This window comes from Chenopodium quinoa, unplaced genomic scaffold (genome assembly GCF_001683475.1).
Source record: "Chenopodium quinoa cultivar QQ74 unplaced genomic scaffold, ASM168347v1, whole genome shotgun sequence".
In the NCBI taxonomy this organism is placed as follows: domain Eukaryota; kingdom Viridiplantae; phylum Streptophyta; class Magnoliopsida; order Caryophyllales; family Amaranthaceae; genus Chenopodium; species Chenopodium quinoa.
This window is the reverse complement of record NW_018742738.1, coordinates 8,590,891-8,613,484: the sequence shown is the minus strand read 5'-3', so window position 1 is coordinate 8,613,484 and position 22,594 is coordinate 8,590,891. Positions and strand designations below refer to the sequence as shown.

Here is a 22,594-nt window from a genome sequence, read left to right as displayed (position 1 = left end):
TGGGCTTTGTCATTGACTCTTATTTATAGATGAGATCTATAAATAAGGTCCATGTCTAGGGTTGTATGATACAACAAAATTAATAGTTAATTGTACATCAAGCAACCAGTAATCCCCAAAACCTCTATCTCTCTCTCTCTCTTTGTCACACACCTATCTCCTTCCCTCCTTGATCGTGGTGCAGTGGTTCATAATTTGTTCGTTGCTCGTTCTTCTCCATAGAAGGTCAATTGAAGTGTTCGATTGCAACTAACTAGCATTAGTGGAGGTCTTAATCTGTGCATGTGGACCAAGTAGAGGAATCACGTTTGAGGTTCTCTATCTCCCTTGTTTGATCGCACGTGGAATCACGCTTCAAAGGTATTAATTCTAATTCTTTATGTGTTATGCATGATCTTGGGATTAGGTGTTATATGAATATGATTCATGTTTTCCGCATTTGTACCTATAAATTCCTACACTTGCATCGTGGACACTCCTGCAATTGCTCATACTCATTTTGATAAAGAATACAATCATTAGGACATGCATGTATCTTCTTATACTCCAAACCAAAGGGACCCATGAGCTTCTTTGCATAATAGTAAGACTTAGGAATTTCATTCCCATCAGGCAACATATCACTTAATGTGGTCAACAAAGAAGTAAAACTAATGTCCGTCCACCCATGCTTCGACTTAATATTGAAAAGTGTTAGCACGACTGATAGTTTAGAGTATTTTTTGCACCCAAGATACAAAGGATTTTTGGAAGCCTCCGATAATAACTCAAACACGCCACCTTCAACAGCATGCAACATCTCATCCACATCTTCATCCTCGACCTCATCCGCTTGATCATCATCGCCTCCATCCTCACCATTATCAACAATATAGTCATCATTCTCGTATTCCTCGACCACATGAATCTCATTGCTTCTATCACGTACATGATTCCTATCAAGATCCCTACTGTACTCTCCATCTTCACCGTCCCAAATCCACACATGGAATTTAAGCCTAAATCCACGACATAATACATGATATCTAATGATTTCAACACTGCTGACCACATTCACATTATTACAATCAACACAAGGACAATAAAGGCCTTTGTCACCCAGTTTGCGTTGATAAGATAAAGCCCTCTCGCAAATCTCTTGAATCCCATTCCAAAATTCCAATGTATCACGTCTACCATATATCCAACCACGATCCTTCTCCATTTAGTAAATTATCTCTAAACATATATAGCAACATACAATGAATAATGTGTAATTGCTACATATTTTATGTAAATCAAATTCAAGTACACATCGTGAATATACCATTCATATAGTGAAAATATGCATGTTTCCAAAGGGTCCTTATCACTCCAACCTAACCGAGGTATATTTAAACAAACAAAAGGAATCATTTCCGATCATTTTTTGTCGATTCCGGCCTCAAATTGGATTCAATGGGACAAAACGCCCCCAAAACCCTTAAATATGATTTGTTTGGCACGAAAATCGAAGAATTTAAAATATTCCGTTAGGTTTTTGACGGCAGGTGGTAAAAAATAATTTTTAATTTTTTTTGGTGGTAAAATAAAGGAAAATTTGTAAATTACCACCCAAAAAGGGGTGTTGTTTTAAAATTACCACCCAATAAAAATTTTATTTTAAATTACCACCCATTAAAAACAAAATTCTTTCAGATTACCACCTTTTTTGTTTTCCGATGGAAAATCTGTTTGAGGGCCCCACATAACAGCTATAAACGACTACTTTGACTCTCTCTCCCCGATTTCTGTTGTTTATAAATTGTCAAACTTCAATTTAAAAAATTTTGCCCCAAATTTCATTCTAAATCCCTCAAATTTCAATATATACTGTTAGAAGAAGATATAAACTGAATTTCATACTCTAATTTTGCAGCTAAGGTATGATTCCAGTACTTCGTAAATTAGGGTTTTTTTCCCTAATTTAGTAATTAGGGTTCATGAGGCAATAAAATTTGGGGCTTTTTGCAATTAGGGTATTTGTTTGCAATTAATTGTGCGATTTAGTTAGAATTCTGCTAATTGAAGTTGATGTTGTCCAAATTTGTTCTTCAATTGTTTATTATGCTGAATAATTGTATCTTATGTGTTGTGTTTTGCGATTGAATGATTTGAATGATTCATTAATGCATGAAGTTGTAAGCTAGTTCTTTTTGTTTGTTTTTGGATTATGTCTTGCAGAAATATAATGGAGGAGAATAATTACAACCAAGCATTCAATTTCCAGAAAAAAGTAGACTTAGGGTTTTGATTAAATCCTATATGGGTAGTTGAGAAGTTGACAGAGAATTAAAGGAAGAAAGAGGGAAAAAATTGATGATTTTTGGTTAGATTAACAGAAGGAATTGAGGAGAGATGAAGAGTATGGAGTTTAATGCAACAGTTAGAACATTAGGTCGAAGAAAAGAAAAAAAAAAGAGGGAAGTTAAAAGGGTGGGACCCACAGTCGGATTTTCAACCGGAAAACATAAAAAGGTGGTAATCTGAAAGAATTTTATTTTTAATGGGTGGTAATTTAAAATAAAAATTTTATTGGGTGGTAATTTCAAATTAGGACCCCTTTTTGGGTGGTAATTTGAAAATTTTCCTAAAATAAAACTTTTAAAATTTTTTGTAGTGAAACAATGTCGTGATTTTTTTTTTCTGGTAAAGTAAAAAAAAATCCTAACTTTAATTTTCTTAAAAATTGTTCAAAATACAATTGAAAATAATATAAATGCATATTTCAAAATAATTGTTCAAATTTTAACAAAGAAATTAAAACTTACTCTAGTTGGAGGTTAAAGGGGAGGAGAGATTGAGGACAGAGGATGACCCTCGGTGGTGGAGGAACCAGGGGCGGTGGCGTAGCGGCTTAAAGCTCAATTCTTGGAGAAGCTCAGGGATCGGCTTGGAGAACCTCAGGGCACGGGAGAACCTCGGGCTTGGAGGAGTGGTGGAGTGGCCTGTAGCGACCCTTCAGGTGGCGGAGTGGTGGAGGCGTCTGTGGTGGAGTGGTCCGAAAATGAAAGAGATAGAAAGGGGAAAGAGAAGGACAGGGGAGAAAGAAAAGGCGACTATGGTGGAGGGTTTTCGAACCTCCGACAGTGTAGGTGGCTGGCGTTGAAGGTGGCGGCTGTGGTGGACGGAAAAGGGGAATGCACGAAGCTAAGGGTTTTTGCAAAAGAGGAGGGAAATGGCTGAGAACGAAAAATGAAAAAGGAAAGAGAAGGAAGAAAGGAGGGGGATGGAGAAATAAGGTGGGTTATTTTTTAAAAAAAAATGCCACCAGTTTGAACTGGTGGGCTTTATTACATATGTCACTGGTTTAGGTTGAACCGGTGCCAATTACCTACACCCCAATCCCGCCCATTTTTATCCCCACCGCTTTAGGTTGAACCGGTGGCAATTTAGCGGTGCCTAATTCAATTTTTCTACCAGTGATTAATTATGGATTAATATTGCTAATTGGATCGGAAGCAGCCTCCAACTAGGCATTCCGATCACTTGACCTCACTAAATAATTAGCTTTCTAATAATTCGGAACCCTCTATCGGAATAATACAATTGTTCGAAGGACACCATTCCTATCATTTTTACGGTATGATGGTGGAGTACAATCACAGCTAAATTGATCATTAAGCAAAAATAGTGTCCTACTCATGTCAAAGGAATCCACTAATATATTCGGAAGTTCTATACCTGAACTTCAAGGTAGGTCTGAACTTCAAGGTAGGTCAAAGTTTGATCATGTATCATTCATATATATCCATGTGATTGACTGAACATCTCTATGTCCCTATATCCCATGAAACTGAACTATCAATGAATCTTACATGCTATTTCATTTATTGAAATTACTATGTCCAATTTAATGATTTTGAACTAGGAACTTAAAATAATTTATGAATTATGCTCACTTGCGGGGTTTCATTCACTAAATTACGCATTTGATGATCTCAACAATTCATAATTATCTTGAATAATGATTTAATATTAAACCATGATTAAGTAAAATTAAAACTTTGCTTTAATTGATAAACATAGGGAAACATGACTGATGATTTTGTAATTGTGACTCTCTAGCACATAACCACAACCATCCACCATCATGTCATTTCAAATGAGTCTTTTATGTCTTTAGGCTATTGAAATAGCTTAGTTAATACAATTCATTAGACATTCTCATAAACATGAATTTGAATTTTGCAACTTCTAAATTTTATAATAATATTCATCTCCATACAATAAGAATCTTCCTTAATCATTACGCAAGGAATTTAGGATTTTCAAATTGTATTCCAGTGTTCAATTGGTTTTCGATTGAAATCTATCACAACATGCTCTTAAAACATGTGAATCAAATAGACGATTATAGTCCATGACACACATGATGCATCCTTTCCAAATGCACAAGGAGTATCATTCAAACCCCCTATTTTATCAACCTTTCTCAAACCATTGAATCTTGTTAAGGAATGTGACATGTTTTATGGGATTGAAACTCCTTTGCCACGTGGAGTGACATATTGCCACGTGGAATGCCATTTATGCCGCATGTGGCATTTTTTCCTCGACGCAACAATTTTACCGAGTCGAGATGGTTTTTTCGTAAATCCTTTTTTTTGTCTTTTTCCTATATATAGTAGCCTTTCGTAGGACATGGGAGATCGTTTTCTGCTCACATTCTCACTCATACTCTAATTCTTTTAATCTCCCATTCTTCTAACCTTTCAAATTCCTCCTTCAAATGTTCCTAAATATCAATACTTTACCCGAAGCTATATTGGTTGTCCACTATGTGAAAGGTTGATCATAAACAGTGAGGGTTTCAATCTAAACTCAATTTAATTTATTTTGTTTAATTTAGTTTAGATTATTTCAATTTATTATTTTATTGAAGTTTACTAACCATTTATTTGCGATGTAGTTACAATTTTTCGCAATCGAAGTAAGTAGATTTAATTATTTGTTGCGTTTAATTAATTCTACAATATTTATTCTGTCTAGTATCATGTTTAAGATTGTTATTTTTTAGGAAATATTGTCAGTTCTACATAAGGTTGGATGATCGGTTGGGATGATAAATATTAATAGGGTGCAAAGTTAGGAGTGATAGGGAATAAACTGAAGTTGAGATTAATGTTGGCGGATGGAGAAAAGTTGGGATCAATGGTGGCAATTTTTCCTATTTTATATTATTAGTATCATGTTCAGGCATTATATTATTCTTCTTAGTATCATGGTTAGAATTTTATTAATAATTATTTAGTATCATGGTTAGGAAGCTTTTAATTCGTTCTATAAATAATATTGAGTTGCTTCCTATACTTATGCATGCTTATTTATTTTATATGATTTATTTTAGTTGTTTTCGTCACCTATATTACATGTTTAATTGGGATTATGTAATTAAAAATTACGCTCAATAAGATAATATGGATAATCGGTTTAGGTTTCTAGTAATGTTGTTGTTGAATTCAAGTGATCACAATAATTAGATCTATGTGTGCATTAAAAATTCAACTGGCTAAGATTAATTACTTTAGAGCGAATTGATTTTTGTTTGTATGTCTTTTGGGTTGCAATTAATAAATGTCACTTTAAGAATCGAGTAGAGGCCAATACGGACGTATTGGGTTCATGATTCAATCTGTACCATCATCCCCGAATATCTTGCTAGTTATGGTTTATGACCACTATGAAGTTAGTAATCTCATTGTCTATGAATAGGGTGTAACCTTCATTGATCAAATCTTTGTTACCTTTGGTTTTGTCCCTTTTTGTGATTGCCTTTAGTCATCCACGAATAGTTTACAAGTTCCTTAAAAACTTGTTGGTGGCTCCCTATTTTTGTCCCTTTCGTTATATGTCAAATCCAACTTTCTATGATTGCTAAGCATCATATCCACCTATGCTCCACATAGGCGCACTTTGTGCGACACCTTACAATTTGGCGACTCCACTAGGGATGGGAAGGTGTGAAATCTTGTAATGTACAAAAAAGCAAGTAGTAGTAATAAAAAAATAATAATAATAAACAATGTAAAAGAGCAAATGTTCTAATGTTTTTTATATGAACAAGTCTCGAATTGTGTCTTTGACTGAGTGCTTGGTACCGTGCCTGAGAAACATGAATGCTAAATGTGTGATAGACCACATGATTTTGGAGAATTATGCAAAAGAAAAATTCAAAGCAAAATAAATAAAAGCAAAGTTCAAAATTGAAAAATGTAGCTAGCAAAGTTCAAAATTCCAAAAACACAATTGCACATCTTGGGGGGCTTATCAAGGTCTTGAGTCTTTTATCCTTTCTTCTTTAACCTTTAGCCTAACCACGTTACAACCCTTAAAAGACCTCTTTGAGGTTTACATAATCTTGTGTGAATTCAGCTAGAGCTACATTCAGCCTGATTTCTAACAGAAACTTAGGCAACCTCACATCGAGGTGTGGCCAAAATTGATATCACATTCATTTCATTGCATACATGATCATATTAAAGGGATTTTCAATGCTCACCCCTTCCCTTTAGAGCTAGACTTGGAGGCTTGAACCTACATTATTAGCTTACCTAGCCTAAAGAGTCATCATATTTGACTCTTCTCAAATCATTTAGGGAAATTCTCTTTGGTAACATTGTATTTTTAAGTTTTCTCAGTGGTGAATTACAAAAGAAACTTTTTATCATTAATAAACTTGAATTTTTTTTGTTACCAAAGAAAATAACTATTTTAACCAAATTCCTTAACCATGGTTGGTTTAATTACTTTTTAACAATTAATTTATTTTAAAAATAATTTTAAAATAAGCAATCACCCATTCAACCACCAGCCAACCACAACCACAGCAAGCAACCCGACCGTCAGCATCCCAACCCTTCTCCCCAGGCCGGCGCACATCCCCCCTAAATCACCGCCTCCATCCCCCTCCCTTTCCTCAACTACCACCAACTGCACAACCTCTAAATCACTGCCTATTGAACGACCCTCCTCCCACCGCAACTATAACCTACCTCTCGATCTTTCTCCTCCTTCCACCACAACTACCTGATGACCCCTCCCCTAGCCATCCGGCGTCCCTCCCCTGCCAGACTCCCCCTCTTATTCCCTCCACCCCAATTCCCCATGCATCCTCCCAATCTTGATTTTTATCCAAAACCCTAACTCTACAAAAATCCCCAAATTCTCTCTTGCAAATCCCAATTTAGAAGATCAACGGCAAGAAACCACCCATCAAATCTCAACGAAGAGAAAGAAGGTCAAATTGGAAGCGAAATGATCAGAAAAAAAAAACGTCGACGAAAGAGAAGGTGAAGGAAGGCTGTTGACGGCAAAGAAACTAAGGGCGGGGAAGATGGTCGAAACTATTATACGGCCGAAACTAACGGTGGGGAAGGTAGTAATGGCTATTGTCGATTCAAGGTAGAGGTGATAAAAAATCGGGTCGGGCCGAGCCTTAACACAATTTATCATGCACAAACCCGTAAAAAAGTAGAGGGCTTGTTGGGCCAAAACGGGCTTTTCGGGCTGGGTTCGGGCTTTTTAACTAAAAATGCTTTTTATGCTTTCCCAAACCCGCCCTATTTTCGGGCCGGGCCAATGTTGATCACCTCTAATTCAAGGGGAGGCGGAGGTCTGTGCGCCGGCGAGAGAGGGGCTGGGTGTCGGCATGGGTTGGGGCGGAGAGTGGTGGCTGGTTGGTGGGGGAAGGACTGACTTTTTTTGTTATTTTAAAAATAATAATTTCTTTTTTTTTTAAAGTAAAAAAATAATAATAAAATAAATAAACTAACTATAGTTAAATATTTAACTACAATTTATCAATAATGTTATGGTTAACTTAATATAAAAAATTCAAGTTTACCATTGATAATAAGTTTTTTGCAATTCACCACTGAGAAAATTTAAAACTACAATGTTATTAAAGAGAATTTCCCATTTATTTATTCCAAAGCCATAGCCTTTGCAACCTCATATCTCTCCTTTTACTTTAAATTCATGTTTATGTTATTATTTTTAATAAAATAACCCTTGAGTGTAGTAAGTGTGCCTCTATACTGAGCTTTGTTTGGTTTTAGTTTTTATGAGTTCAATGATACACAAGTTGTTTCATGGGATAAATATTTATGCATGTACAAAAAAAGAAATTAATCCTACAATTATGATTAGATGAAAAAATTTCCCAAAAAAATTATAAATTATAGTGATATGTAAAGATAATATAAAAAAATGTACAATTTGCAATGATATGTCACATACGTCGTCAAATTGTGTGAAGTAAAATTGAAAGTATGACATTTCAAAGTTTTGTCAACCAAGCAATACCACAATTTATCTTTCACTTCCTATGAAGTTGTGTTTGATTTTTTATGACAAACAAACCAACCACCAATATTTTAATTGGGAAAAATTGTCTGGAATAAAACGACCATTTATCGATCATCCAAAAATAAAACAACCTTTTGATTATTCTAAAATAAAACTACCTTTGACATATATATTCTATAAATAAAATAAATAAACTTCTACCTATTTTATAGGTTAAACCAGACATGTATAACTGCGATTGCTTAGATATTAATTTTTTTTTTACAGATTTCATTTAAATAAATGAATTTTTGTAAAAACAAAACTTAATAAAAATAAATAAATAACCCTTATTTCCCCGTTAGCTAGCTCAACCCCTTCCCCATTCAGCAACCTCCCCGCTCTCGTCTGTTCAGCGCCACCAGCACATGCCCCTTTGCCTCATCCCCCCCCCCCCACTCTCGATTCCTGCAATGCCCAAAGCCCCTCTTACTTCTCCACAACGCCGACTAATTTTTGGGATGGGTGTTTCAAAATGGTGGGGGGGTAAGGGTTGGTGGTCGATTGGTTTCGATAGGAGAGTTTCGGATTCGTAGAGGGTTGTAGGTAAGAAATTTCGTCATTTCGAGTTCATGGTGGAAGAGTAGGGTGGCGGTTCGGGCTGGTGGGGGATGGAGTGGTATTCGTCGAGGTTAGGTTGAGGGCTTGTGGTGGATTGGATTTCAATGTCGGTGGTGGGTGACTGGGTGGTGGTGAGGGCTAGGGGATCGAGCTGGTGGGTGGAGTATTGGAGGGTGGGGGTAATGGCTAGTGGAGGTTAGGCGATGGTGGGCTATTAGTTTTTTTTTAAAAAAAAAATAGAATCAAATTTATTACAAGAAACTTTACAAATAAATAAATAAAAATTGACCAATCATATGACAACACGTGTTACATTTAACTTCTTAAACAAGTTATCAACCTATCACGTTCTATTTTGAGCAAATGCATGTCAAAGGTCATTTTATTCCAAACAATGAAAATGTTGTTTTATTATTAGAAGATTAGTAAAAAGTCATTTTATTCGTGACAATTTTTTCTTTTAACTATCAAGCTTGTAATCATTGAAAATCAAACTAGATGACTAATGTAAGGGTCTGTTCTCATTGACTGAACTCAGCTAAACTGAGCTGAACTGAATTGAATATTTTATAAGAGAAGGAAATTAGGAATTGAGCTGAGCTGAACTGAATTGAATTTCAACATAAGAGAACAAGCCCTAAAACTTTACATGTAATAAACTAGCAAAATCATAATAACTAATCTAGCAAATTACAAATACTACAGTTCTTTTTTATTATTATTATTATTTTTTATGGTCCCCTGCCATTAACGTATCTTGGTGTAGCCTCCCCTTATGCCCTAAACAACACTTTAGTCTAGTCAATTACAGTGTGAGAGCTTAATCTTTCATATAGATGAACTGTGGAGAAAGGTATCAGTACCCTGTTTCTTCGATACATAATTCACCTTTTCTATGGGCAAACTTCACAATGCCAACACACCAAAATTCTCATATAATACCACGATAATCCTACAGATCACCATAAAATGGTAATGAAGCTTCTCTGCATAATCTGCCAGTAAAAAACTACTCATTCAATAATTCATGATACTGTATATGCAGACTTGGAGTAAACTAGAAATGACTCGGACCAATTATTCAAAATATTTTCGGCGAAATCAGAAACAAATGTACAAATAGCACAAAAGCATTGCTTTTCAATACCAAGCAAAATGCTGCACTAGAATGAAAAGGCCTGATAAGCACTTTGAAAGGAAAACAAAACTACAATTTGAAAGCATATTTCAACATAATTATCAGAACTACAATTTGAAAGCATATTTCAACAAAATTATCAAGTTATAGCCAATCCTATTAGCAGCCAATAAGCAATATTGCATCATCATTCTTTCTTCCCAATTCCATGAGACATGTTATAGATCCCTTTACCCTGAAGGAAAAAAGTGAAAAGTAACACAGAACCAAAAGTGAGAACTGAGGACATGAAGCACAGTTCTCTTAAACCTAAATTGAAAATAATTAAGGCTTAAAAAAAACGACTTACAATCAGGAATAATGATGTAGCCGCAAGAGCAATAGGAATGGCAACAGAGGTGACCTTGTCGAGGGGTCCTTTTAGATATGTATGCTTCTGGACACTTTGGAAATACTTTTGCCTCTCAAGAATCTTCTCCCTTGGGAAAAATGGAGCCTCTTGCTCTGCCATCCTGCTTGCCAGTAAAAAGTAATAAAAGTTAGCAAGAGCCTCGGAGAAGTCAACCAAGCACAAGGCAATTAACTAAGGACTAGTGCATAACATAAAAGGGCCAAACCAGATTCAGACGCCTTAAAAAGAATAAATATAAGAGTATAGAAAATCAAGATCAGCTAACCACAGACAACAGCCATTCCGTTCACTATTGTGAAAGTTATAGGTACAATTTCCAGTTTTCACAGAAGAAAATATTAGCGGTCTACATCTATGTTACTCGGACTCTTTCATTTACCTCGCGTGTCCGTGTCGACACGACTCATGTCGGACACTGACACCGACACCGACACTTGGACACTTCATTTTTAACTAAAAACACAATTTTTTTCGAGAAAATGGGCAAGTCCGATACTTGGACACCCATGTCTAATTAGACACTTCATCCGAGTCCAAGTAACATAGGTCTACATTCAACAGAATAACAGAAACTTGTAAATAATCACAATCACTTAGCAAGCTATAGAATGTTAATTTTTCAAATTAAAAGAGGAGAAAAAAGAGGGGAGAAAAAAAAAAAAAAAAAAAAAAAAAAAAAAAAAAAAAAAACAGTATCCAGAAACTTGTAAATAATCACAACAATTTAGCAAGCCGTCTATACCCTTGATTTTTCAAGCTAACAAGAGAAAGAAAACCAATCCATAAAAGCAGAATCTGCCCCCTCCAATATATCATTATACATCAATACTAAAAAATCAACTGAACATCAAACTTCAAAATCTTATTCTTTCTCAAGTCGCAACAAGTAATAAAATGTGGAAAACAAAATATACCAATTGGCAATCCATACAAAAATTATTTTACTCTACACCATAAACAATCATACCAACCCATACACTAATGGTGACAAACACTGAAGTTGAAAATATACTTGCAAACAATCAAGGAACACAGGATGATGACAACTATTAATCAACAATTAATTTACAGCATCATCACTAATAAGTGTCAAGATGATGGACCCAGAAGGGAAAGTTAAATGCAGAACATAGCACCTTGTCATATTGAGGGACAATCAAGGCAAACGACGGGCCAAACATTGTGGTACAGGGGAGTAAGAAAGCACCATAGATAGAACCATGAAGTGAAAGCAAAGGAATACTAAAGGAATGGTTGAATGCCTTAACTTGAGGCATCTCGTACCTATGCATGAACTCTAACATCAATCGACTTCTCAAGCTAACATTATTCATGATTCTCATACTAATAATATCAATAACGGTTCTCAAACTTACATTAATCATGATTATCATCTTGTTACAGGTAAACACCTATGCATATAAAATCATTACTTTTAGGTTAAACATTTCATTAAGATCAATAGATTTCAACAACACCAAAGTAAGACAACAACTTTTCATGCCTGTAAGGAAACTAAGCTCACACAAAATACAACAACAAAAAGTCAATTCCAAATTTATAATATTCACACAAGTTAAACTTTTTTATGATCAGATAAGTTAATGAGATGAACTCAGCTAACAACCTTGAATACAACGACAAGCGATAGACCAGGGGAAAGAGGTCTAATTTCATATTCAATTATCTCGAAAAATACATAATTTTAAGGATATTTGATTCAATAATCAAATATTCGCACATGAATAGCAAGTCTGAAATCAGCTAATAAATGAGAAAAGCAACAAAGAAAACGATATTCATATAACTTTAGGATTCGACCAATATCTGTCTATAACAGGCACATCCCAAAGCTAGGGCAGGAGAGGTGACTGCTCTGTGGTTATGATTGAAATCCAGGTCTATTGAAGTCTGCTTCGGAGTTCGTGGAAATAGCAAGCCTATTGTCATTAACCAATACTCTGTTAAGCTTCCTGGCAATAATCTGGCTTGCATTAGGCAATCCTGTAACCCCTGGGGAGAATAGGCCCATATTCGTAGTTCCATTCTAACATTATCGAGCTATAAACTATTACCAGCAAATTTAAGCTGATTGGTTGAAGTGACTCGATGATATTGACTATTGATGCCTTGCTAATCATAAAACCCTTAAGAGGGGTTCATTTGGGTGCTAAACCGTAGAGCCAAGCCTGATTAAGAGTAGATTTGGCGCGAGTTCAATAGAATTTAGGCAGGCTCGGCGAGCTGAAACTCGATTAGCCTCGAAACCCAAGCACACAGCTCGGGCTCCAATAACCCCAAAGAGGCTCCGCTTGTGGACTTAATTAGGCTCGAACAATGCAACAAATTAGCAATCAAATTTGACTCAATTATCAAATTAGGGTAAAAAAAATCACATCAAATCTTCTTGCATAGAATATCAACGTACAATGCACATAACAAAATCCTAGCAATATTTTTGTTCGTTATAAATATTCATAGCTTCAGTAAGTATAGCCAATAGTTCAATAATCCGCCTTATAAGATCCCTAAATCGACTATATTGACAATTGAATCAACGATATTGTGAAACAAAACCCTAGATTTTGGGATTGAAATTCAATGAATATTAACAAAAAAAAAAAAAAAATTATTATTACCTTAGAAATTGCTCCAATGGAGGAGAAGATCAGAAGCCGCTTCGATGGAGAAGTCAGAGAACGCTTTGAAGTTTTAATAGAAGAGAGAGAAGGTGCACTATAAAAATGAGATAATCTAACGCGGTAATGCATTAGCTTTAGCTTAATTTCATTTCGGTTCACTTCATCTTATCTCCAAGACTCCAATCAATTCAGTTACCTAAATAAATTTGAATAGGCCTTAACAGTTGCCTCTATGGTTCTAATTTCTAAAATTAAAAAAATAAGAGGATGATTACTTACACACCTGTAATATTAGAGAATCTCAAAATTTTCTAATACACCCGACTTATGGTGCACCCGGGTAAATAAAATAAGGCGGAAATAACATATATTGTTTGATAAAGAACATACCAATGTTTAACAAAGAACATACCTTTAATATGTTCTTTAAGTGTGATCAGTGTGTTCTTTGAGTAAAATTATATGTTCTTTACATTATAACTTATGTTATTTAACATATGTTGATAAACATATATGTTTTTTTGGATTTAATAATACAAAGTATGTTCTTTGAATTTGGCGTGTATGTTCTTTAAGGTCGTAGTGACACCCAAATTCTATTTTTATTATCATATGTCATATTTAAATTACTTTTATTATCGTATATTCTTTGTGTTTGATTAGTGTGTTATTTAGGTATTAACTATATGTACTTTACAATATAAATTATGTTCTTTTAACATATGTTATTTTGAAATTTGATATTGAAATCTTAAATTATTTTTAATTGAAAATAATATTAGAGTAAAAAAACTAACTTATTATGGGAAGTTGATGTAATACCCCATATTTTCAAACGTATTTTCTAATTAATTAATTAAGAATTATTTTATAAAAAGGGTATTTTAGTAAATTCATTATTTAGAGCCAAAATAATATTTGAATTTTGGCGTCAAATATAAGTATTTAATCATTTGAATAATTAATTATTTTCGGATTTCTAAATTAATAATATAGGTTTAATTATCTTTTTTTAAGGTCGGTCCATACTTTATTATACTAACTATTTAACTAATTTTGATATTATCTAAAATATTTATTTATTCAATTATTTTATTATGATTTTTGTTTATATATATATATATATATATAATTAAATAAAATAAAATAAAATATAAAAAATAAAACAAAAGAAATTTTTGTAAACGTGAGCTTATCATGTTTTTGAGAGTGATTTTATCACCTTAGTTTGTTAATAATTATTTAAATTAACCTCTAATTCTCTATCTCATTTTGTTCCTATCTTACTTCTCCCAACCTGTAGGCGTCGCTCGAAGTGCGCCTACGTTAAAGCATGTGGTAAATATGCTTGGCACTCTTAGGAAGTGGGAATTGACATTACGATTAAGGACAAAGCAAAGTAGGGAGCCGCCAACAAGTTTTTAAGGAACTTGTAAATCGTTCACGGATCATAAAAGGCAACCACGAGAAAAGGACAACGAAAGGTAACAACGATTGACCCGTGAAGGTTACACCCCATTCATAATCCATGAGATTACTAACTTCATATGGTTCGGAACCACGAAAGGAGGATCGGGGATGTTGGTACGAAGTGAGTCATGGAGTCACATTCGCCCGTATTGGCCTCTACTCGATTCTTATAGTGAAAAGTGATTCCTGCGATCTCAAAGGCATACAAACAAAATATTCAATTTGCTCCAAACTATTATTATGCTAAATTGGTTGAATATTAATGCAACACCTTACTCTAAAATATTGTGATCACTTGATTAAACAACAAGATTAAAAAGGAACCTAAACCGGTTGTCCAAATTATCTTATTAGTCGTGATTTCCAATTACATATTCCCTTTAAACATGCAATATAGTGATCAATAAATAATAATAGAATAAACATTAATATTGGAAGCAATTTAACAATAATAGCGTTAGTCAAATCAAATATAAAATAACCCTAATCATGATACTAGCAATATTAAAATAAAATAAGAGTAATTAAATTAATTAATTACTCACATTCTGCGCGTTCCTTTAAATTGCTACATCATGAATAAATTGTTAGTAACTTCAATAAAAAAATATAAATTAAATAGAAATTAAATTAAATTAAATAGAAAGTAGAGTTGATTTGGTCCAAACCCTCATTTATATGTACCTTTCACGCCTTGGTTTAAGGACGGAACCTCGGGTTAAGTATGGACTCCTTGGAGTGCTTAAGGGAAGAATGATGTAATTAGGAATATAAGTTTAAGGCTTAGAATATGAGAGAGAGAGAGAGAGTAGAATTTTGGTGTAAAAGAGAGGAAGAGAGAAGGATTTGATGATCAAACTTGTTGATGATTGAAAAAGGGGTGATATGACCTCTATTTATAGGGAAAAAAGAGGGTCGAAGAATCAAGAAAAGATCGAGTTCGAATCGGATTAAAACTCTTGCGATAGATAGCAGTTTTTGCGGTTTTTGTTTTTATCATATCTTTTGATCCAGAAATCGGAGTAAGATGAATAAGATATTTTTGGAAAGCTCTTGAAGTCTATTTTATAACCCAATTAGAATCAGATTAAAATATTTTGTAGAACCAAAGATATAGCCGAAATAGTGAGACGGTATTATATTTGGATAGAGTTTGACATTTTATTCATATCTTTTCCGTTATAGCTCGGAATTAATATTATAATATATCATTGGAAAGATAATTTCAAGGGATATCCAACCATATAATATTTGGATAAAAACTATGAGGCAAGAAAATAATATCTGTCTATCTTTGAACGTCTTTCAATTCGAATAAAATTAAGACTTTCAAAAAGAAAAGTTTTATTCAATTTCAAACTCTTTAATCTTATCTTTTTAAAAATAATAATTAAGATATTTTAGAAAATTATAGAAGCCTCCAATTAATCCTAATTGGTTTAGGAATGGGATTAAATAATTTGGACCCTCCACATGATCATTGGGTCGTAGGTAAGGTGGGCTTAGGTTCGGTTTGGGCTCAGTTTAATATTTTGGCCATAACTTATTCGTTATAACTTGAATTTGGGTTTATAATATATTGTTGGAAAGCTCTTTTCAAACCCCATCCAATTATTAAATCATTGGACCCTGATTATGGACAAAATAAACTGGATTAAATGTTTTTATAAAAAGGACATGAAATGAATGATTTTAAAGGACACGAAATGAATTATTTTGGGTTTAAAGGCACGAAAAGAGGAAAATAAGTTATGGTTTGGGGAAATGGGATAGGAGTTGGGTTGGTTAATGAAATGGAAATTTTGATTTAAGCACTCCAAGATTAAATACTCAACCCGACCAATAATGGCCGGTGAAAGGTTGTTCATCATCGGGTTTGGTTTTGGGGAGACATTTTTAGGTGTCTACACAACCACATGTGTATCCATTTAATTTTTCTTATCTTTTAATCAACCTACTAATCTAGACCAAATGTTACTCAAATTCATTCAACAAACTTAAACTTATCATGTTCTTATTCTAATCTCATCCACCTTAAGCTATATCCTTTCTATACCCTCAACACTATAAATAGACCCTTAATTATTCCCACTTATTCACACCAATTCTCTACTTTTCTTCTCCTCTTTTTACACAAATCATCCCTTTTATCTTTGAAGCCAATTTTCGGACACTTCTGGTCAGTTTTGGGGTATTAACATTTCACAAAATATTGTTCCTCTCGAAAACTACTTGAGTTTAGGCTCAAGAATCACCCAATTCGGAGTTATATCAAAGGAGTTATAGCCTCTGCAAGTTCTGCATATTCTTTCCAACGCAAATCCAATTCTTCTCTTTTCCTTGATTTCTTATCTTTTCTTATTCTCTTCTCTTATTCAACTAATAATAATATTATTATTATTATTATTATTATTATTATTATTATTATTATTATGGGGGATTTATAAATAATTATTATGAGTAGTTTTAATTATATAAAATCAGATTTTTAATAATGTTTATGTTGAAAGGTTCATGTACATATAGTTGGGAGGTTTTAATTTAATTATTTGTGATTATTTGTTAACCTTATATTGATTAAGGTTATATTTATTTGTAGGGTGTGTTCAATCAAGGTTCTTGAGGTTCTTTTTGTGTGGCTTTTCTAGCTATGATCAAGGTACGTTTAGGTGGCTAGATACCTTTGAAAGTAATTGCTTTGAATAACATGTTTTACATGATTTGATTGGTGATTGAATTCAATTGATTTTGAAATAAATTATGTTTGAAGGTATTTATTTTAATAAAAGTATTTGAATGATTGATTTTTAAATCATGTTTTGAATGGTTTGGATTACTTATCGTGTTTAAGTAATATTGAGAACTATTGGATATCAAAAGAATTTATTGAACCATTGAATTATTCTTATTAATGCTTTATAAGCATGTTAGTAATCCCACTATGCGGATTTGATTTATTGATAAGGTCATGGACTTTGTATGACCGGGTTTTTCCTCAAAAATAGTCTTGTAATATAAGGAGACTAGCTTGGGGGGTGTGCACACTTGGGTGAGGAATTGGATTAAAAGGAATTGGTTCTTAATAAAGGAATTGGTTTTATTAACTATTATTTTGAATATTGAATAATTGGAATCGGTTTTGGAATAATGATTTTTGAACTTATTGGATTAATTATTGAAATAGGTTTTAAAAGCATGTTTGCAAATAAATTGAGTTTACACTATCTTGCATTTATCGTACTTAGCATATTTTGCTAATCCGTATTTCTTTTGAATCGCCCTGTTTATCGTAATGGTAAGCAGTGTTGACTATTTTTAGGTGGAGTCATGAATGAGCATATGGGAGTCCAGGGATTTGCTTCACCTAGTTCAGGAATGTTGGTCTTGTCTTTATTTTTGAACACTCATAACAATGTTACTATTTTTATAGTATTAATAAAATAAAATTGAGTTTCCGCTGCAAGTTTTGTAGTTGAGTTAAGTACTTTGAGTAGCCTTGCATAATCTCGCGGCTGTAATATGCCCAAATCTATCTCTACAGTATAATTATACGTATTATGCTAGTAATTCCGTAGAGGGAGATTTGGGGATGTTACAGTTGAATTTTTTTTGGAGAGATAGAAAACTATTTTTTTGAGAAATGATATCTTTGATAAAGATTTTTTAAGAGGTGATCAACATTGGCATGACTCGCTTCCCGACCCGATCCGCTCCGAAATAGGGTGGGTTTGGGCAAACCTAAAAATGCATTTTTAGTTAAAACTCGAACTGGGTTCGAAAAAAGCCCGAAAACCCGCTACTTTTCTACGGGTTTGGGCACGAGAAATTATGATATGACCCGGCCCTACTCGATTTTTTGTCAGCTCAATTTTTTCCGTTAATAACGTGTAATTTTTCAGAAAAATTTATTAAGTTTTTATCTCGTTCTTTTTATTATATCTTTATGTTCTTTGGTAATGTATGTTTTTGTCAAATACAAACATGTTCTTTGTCAAATACATGTATATTCTGTATGAAACACAGGATGTTCTTTCCGACTTTTTTTTATTTATCCGGGTGTACGGTGAGCACTGTACACTCGTGTGTATAAACCACGGATTAAAATTTTCTTACTATTAGGGGCGTTTTTTTTAAATATATATACTAGATAAGCCTCGTGCGATGCACGACATAAAAAATTCTTTGAAATAATTATATTTTATGTATGTCTCTCATATGAGATTAATTATAGAAACATAATTATTAATTGCAATGATATTTAGATCTAATTTATTTTGATGAGCAGTAAAAATTTTAGCAGATTATGCAATACAGAGTACTCTTTAACAGGAGTAATTATATTTTGAAGCCAAATAGTCACTTATAAATTTATAATATAAAATATAGAGTATAATACAATATAATAATTGTCTTCAAAAAAATTATAATAATTTAAGGTAAAAAAAAATAAGAATATGATGTCAACAATTGATTTAGGCGGGAAAATTTTTAACAACAGCTTAACATGTGTACAATTTTAAAAAGTGGTGATGTCAACGGTTGTTATTTTAGTATATTTATAGTTTAGGGGCATTACTAAAGGCTTGTTTAGTTCACCTTATTTTTGTTTATCTAAACTTATATGATCTAGTCTAATCTGATTTTCTGATTTGACCAAACTTTGACCTGTACGATAATTTATAACTAAAAAACATACTACCTCTGTTTCATATTATTTGCAACGAATAAACATTTTCTCTCTCTACTTTACATATGATCTTTGCTTTAGAAATGTGACTTATGATAACGTTTTCCATTCCCTGTTCCAAGACTCTTAAAAGAAGTAGTTCAATATTACTGCATTCAGCTTCCTTCTCCTCCTTCTGTAGTCATCAAATCTCAAAGGGACCTTCAATTTTCGCTGCCATCATCTCAATTGCTGCTACTACCTCCTGTCTTTGATGCTGCTGATGCTTCTATTATTAGTTAGTAATGAAAGCTCTTTTTTTTTTACTTTTTATTTACAAGTAATGAAAGCTATAAGTAAATGTATTTTATTCTTCCTTTTTAAAGTGTAAAATTACAAGTTATTAAAGAAAATATATGAGATTTATGTATTTTAAGTATATATATGCATCTGCTGCAATTTAGGTCAAACTTGAAGGTCGATCTATCCTTCAGACTCTTGAAGAAGTTTGTATAGGTTACCTCGTCAGACAACCCTTGAATCTGGATTCTCACCAGATTGAACCGCCTGATGTAGGAACGCAGTCCTTCTCTATCTCCTGCTGCACATTGTTTAGATCGAGACTTGTTTTCTTTGCAGGGATATTCAAAGAAATGTTTGAAGAAAATAAGAACGCAAGCATCTTGAAGCTGTTTATACATCCAGCTGACAGGCTAAAGTCGTAATCACCTAATAAAAAATAATTCCTAAGTCCATTAACTATGCAAATAGGGAAGAAGGGTCAAACCACAGGGAAAGAAGTTAATTTATTCCTAATTAATCAAAAGTAATCTAAATTATCAAGTAACCAATTTGTTGTTATTTAAGAGAACTAAACTACTAGGAATAAAAGTAAGGAGAAATAAAAGTAAGAGAAAAATCAATGAATAAAAGACCTAGGGCATATGTTCACCAATAAATAATATTCCAGGGTCAAACATAACAATCAATCATCAATGCATCAATTAATCAGATCATAAAGAGCTTTCGCTACGTATACAATCACAAAGTTAATTTACCGGTATTAAATCTCATCTCTCGAATCTCGACTTAACCATTTATAAATTAGTCCGCCTATTGAAACTAAGCCTAAACATCAATTCTCATCTCTCGAATCTCGAATCAATATTGCATAACAAACCAGGCCTAATCTAACCACATAGCATTAAATCAATCAATAGGAAATTAATCAAGCATTGACAATCAACAATAACAAATTACCTCATCATATTATTCATGGATCCCCACAAACCCTTAAAAGAAAACTATTCACATATAATTAAGTCTAAACTAATCAAAGAAATTAAATAAATCATGATGAAAAAAAGAAATAAAATTACTGAAATTAATAGAGAAGAAATCGTTACCAAAGTTAACGGAAATAATGAGTTGAATCCAGAACAAAGTATAGAGTTATAGAGAGAAAGAAAATAAAGCTAAGTAGAGAGAGAATGTCTAAGAGAAGAGGTCCCTAATACTAATAACACTAAATCGTACTTATACAAAACTCCTAACAAATCCTAATTAAAACTAAGTAAATCGCAGAAAACACCCCACCAGAAACACGCGCCCGATCGGGCCCGCCTTTTTCTTTGTTCTCTGATCCTGGGAAGCTGCCCGATCGAGCCAAAGGTTGCCCGATCGGGGCCGGCTATGCTTGGACTTGGAATGGGCTTCACTTCTTAGCCCATTCCAAATTTCCACTTTGGGGCTTGATTACTCAGTGTCCAATACTTGGTATTTCACATGTCGAGCCCTTAATCACCGGTTCGATGACTCTAATCGACCTTGGGCTATGAAAAGTGGTCATGCTCCTCCAATGCTCGTAGTCGCTCCATAAAATCCCAGGAAAATGCTCCAAAAGTGCAATTCCCTACAAAACGCAACCAAAACTACGAAAACACTAGAAAACACCAATTACTAATAAAAAAGTGGTTCTAAAGAGCCAAAAACACTACCAAATATGACCAAGGGACGAGGGTAAAATACTATATAAAATAGACATATCACCAGCCGGCAAATTGCCAAACCACTGTTGGCCTATGCTTTTCAGGGTAGCCGGAAGCATCAACATCAGGCGGCATCATCCAACCTCTGTAGATACATTTGGTGGGTGTATGCCATAAGGTGATCTTCTAGGTTGGTGGTACCATCATAGGTTCCCACCAACACGTTTTTAACCTTGGCCGGCTGTTCGACCTTAGTTATTTCCATGGAGAACGCAGAGGGTTGTTCTCCAAGGTTTTGCAGCCGAAGCTGCCGGTCCATAGGCTGAAAATAGTAAGCCACCTGCCCTCAAAAAAAGGCAGGTTAAATATAAGGCAGTGCAGGCGGCCTGTATAATGGCTAGCCGCATACGGAGCCTAATTAATTACCTTGGGACCTGTGCGGACGAAAAGACTGCCTAACGAAGTTCCATGTACAGATTATGAATTCCTCACTGAGGTATTCTTGAAGCTATCTGGGCAAATCGACGTGGAAGCTGACTCGAACAGCTGTTGAATCTTCTTTAGCTCGATGTAAAGCCAAGCATCAGAAAATGTCTTTTACTGTCGTCCGGCTGAACATGCTGGGTGGCTTTTCTCTTTGCCGTTTCGGGGAAATGGAATTAAGAAAGGTCAATCAAGGGCCAAGCCTTCTCCTTGGTTACAGGGTGAGGAGTAGGGTGTCGGTCTTTAACTGACTTAGCTCTCTCAAACTGAGCTGGTTTTTTGGCCGACTACTCTTTTGTAGGAGCAAAGAATCGTCTTTTTGGTGATCAAGTCCTTGATTTCACCCTTGAAACTCGTCATGAATTTCATGAGCTCGTGTCGGGTGACTAGGCAGATCTTGCCGCCTGTGTCTAAACAGACGGCTGTCCAGGGGGCTTGCTGGTACCCGCCTGATCATTGTTCCGTTCCAGTTTGTCCCTAGGACGGATGCGCTTAGAGGTGAGTGACCCATTAGGGGCCACGTAGGTTTCGACTTCACAGTCGTTATCAGTGTCATGGTTTGAAAAAACCTCTCCAACAACATGTTATTTTGAAACCATCTTTGAGGTACTCTCCCCACAAACGACGCCAAATGTTTTAGGGTTCTTTGTGTCCCTTGGGAGAGTTACAACTCACAGGCTGGATCCAAGTCGCATGTACCTGCAAAAGACGCCAAATGTCCGCTTTCGGCAGTTAAGTTAGTACGGGATCGGAGAAAAACGTGCGGAAAGTAAATATTTTCTCGGATTTCGAGATCAGGTGTTTTATCAATTTTCGAGAATAGTAAATGATGTAATGATTGTAACTTTGTAAGGTATCCCAATAATT

At 34.3% G+C, this 22,594-nt stretch overlaps 1 long non-coding RNA gene across 1 annotated transcript; it reads right to left on the bottom strand.

Annotated features, from left to right (window-relative positions):
• Nucleotides 1–9,975: 9,975 nt before the first annotated feature.
• LOC110724200 lies at nt 9,976–13,275 on the bottom strand. The gene is made up of 3 exons (XR_002511898.1): nt 13,118–13,275; nt 10,416–10,578; nt 9,976–10,301 (listed from the first exon to the last, which is right to left on the bottom strand). It is a non-coding gene; the product is annotated as an uncharacterized LOC110724200 (long non-coding RNA).
• Between the last annotated feature and the right edge of the window lie 9,319 nt (nt 13,276–22,594).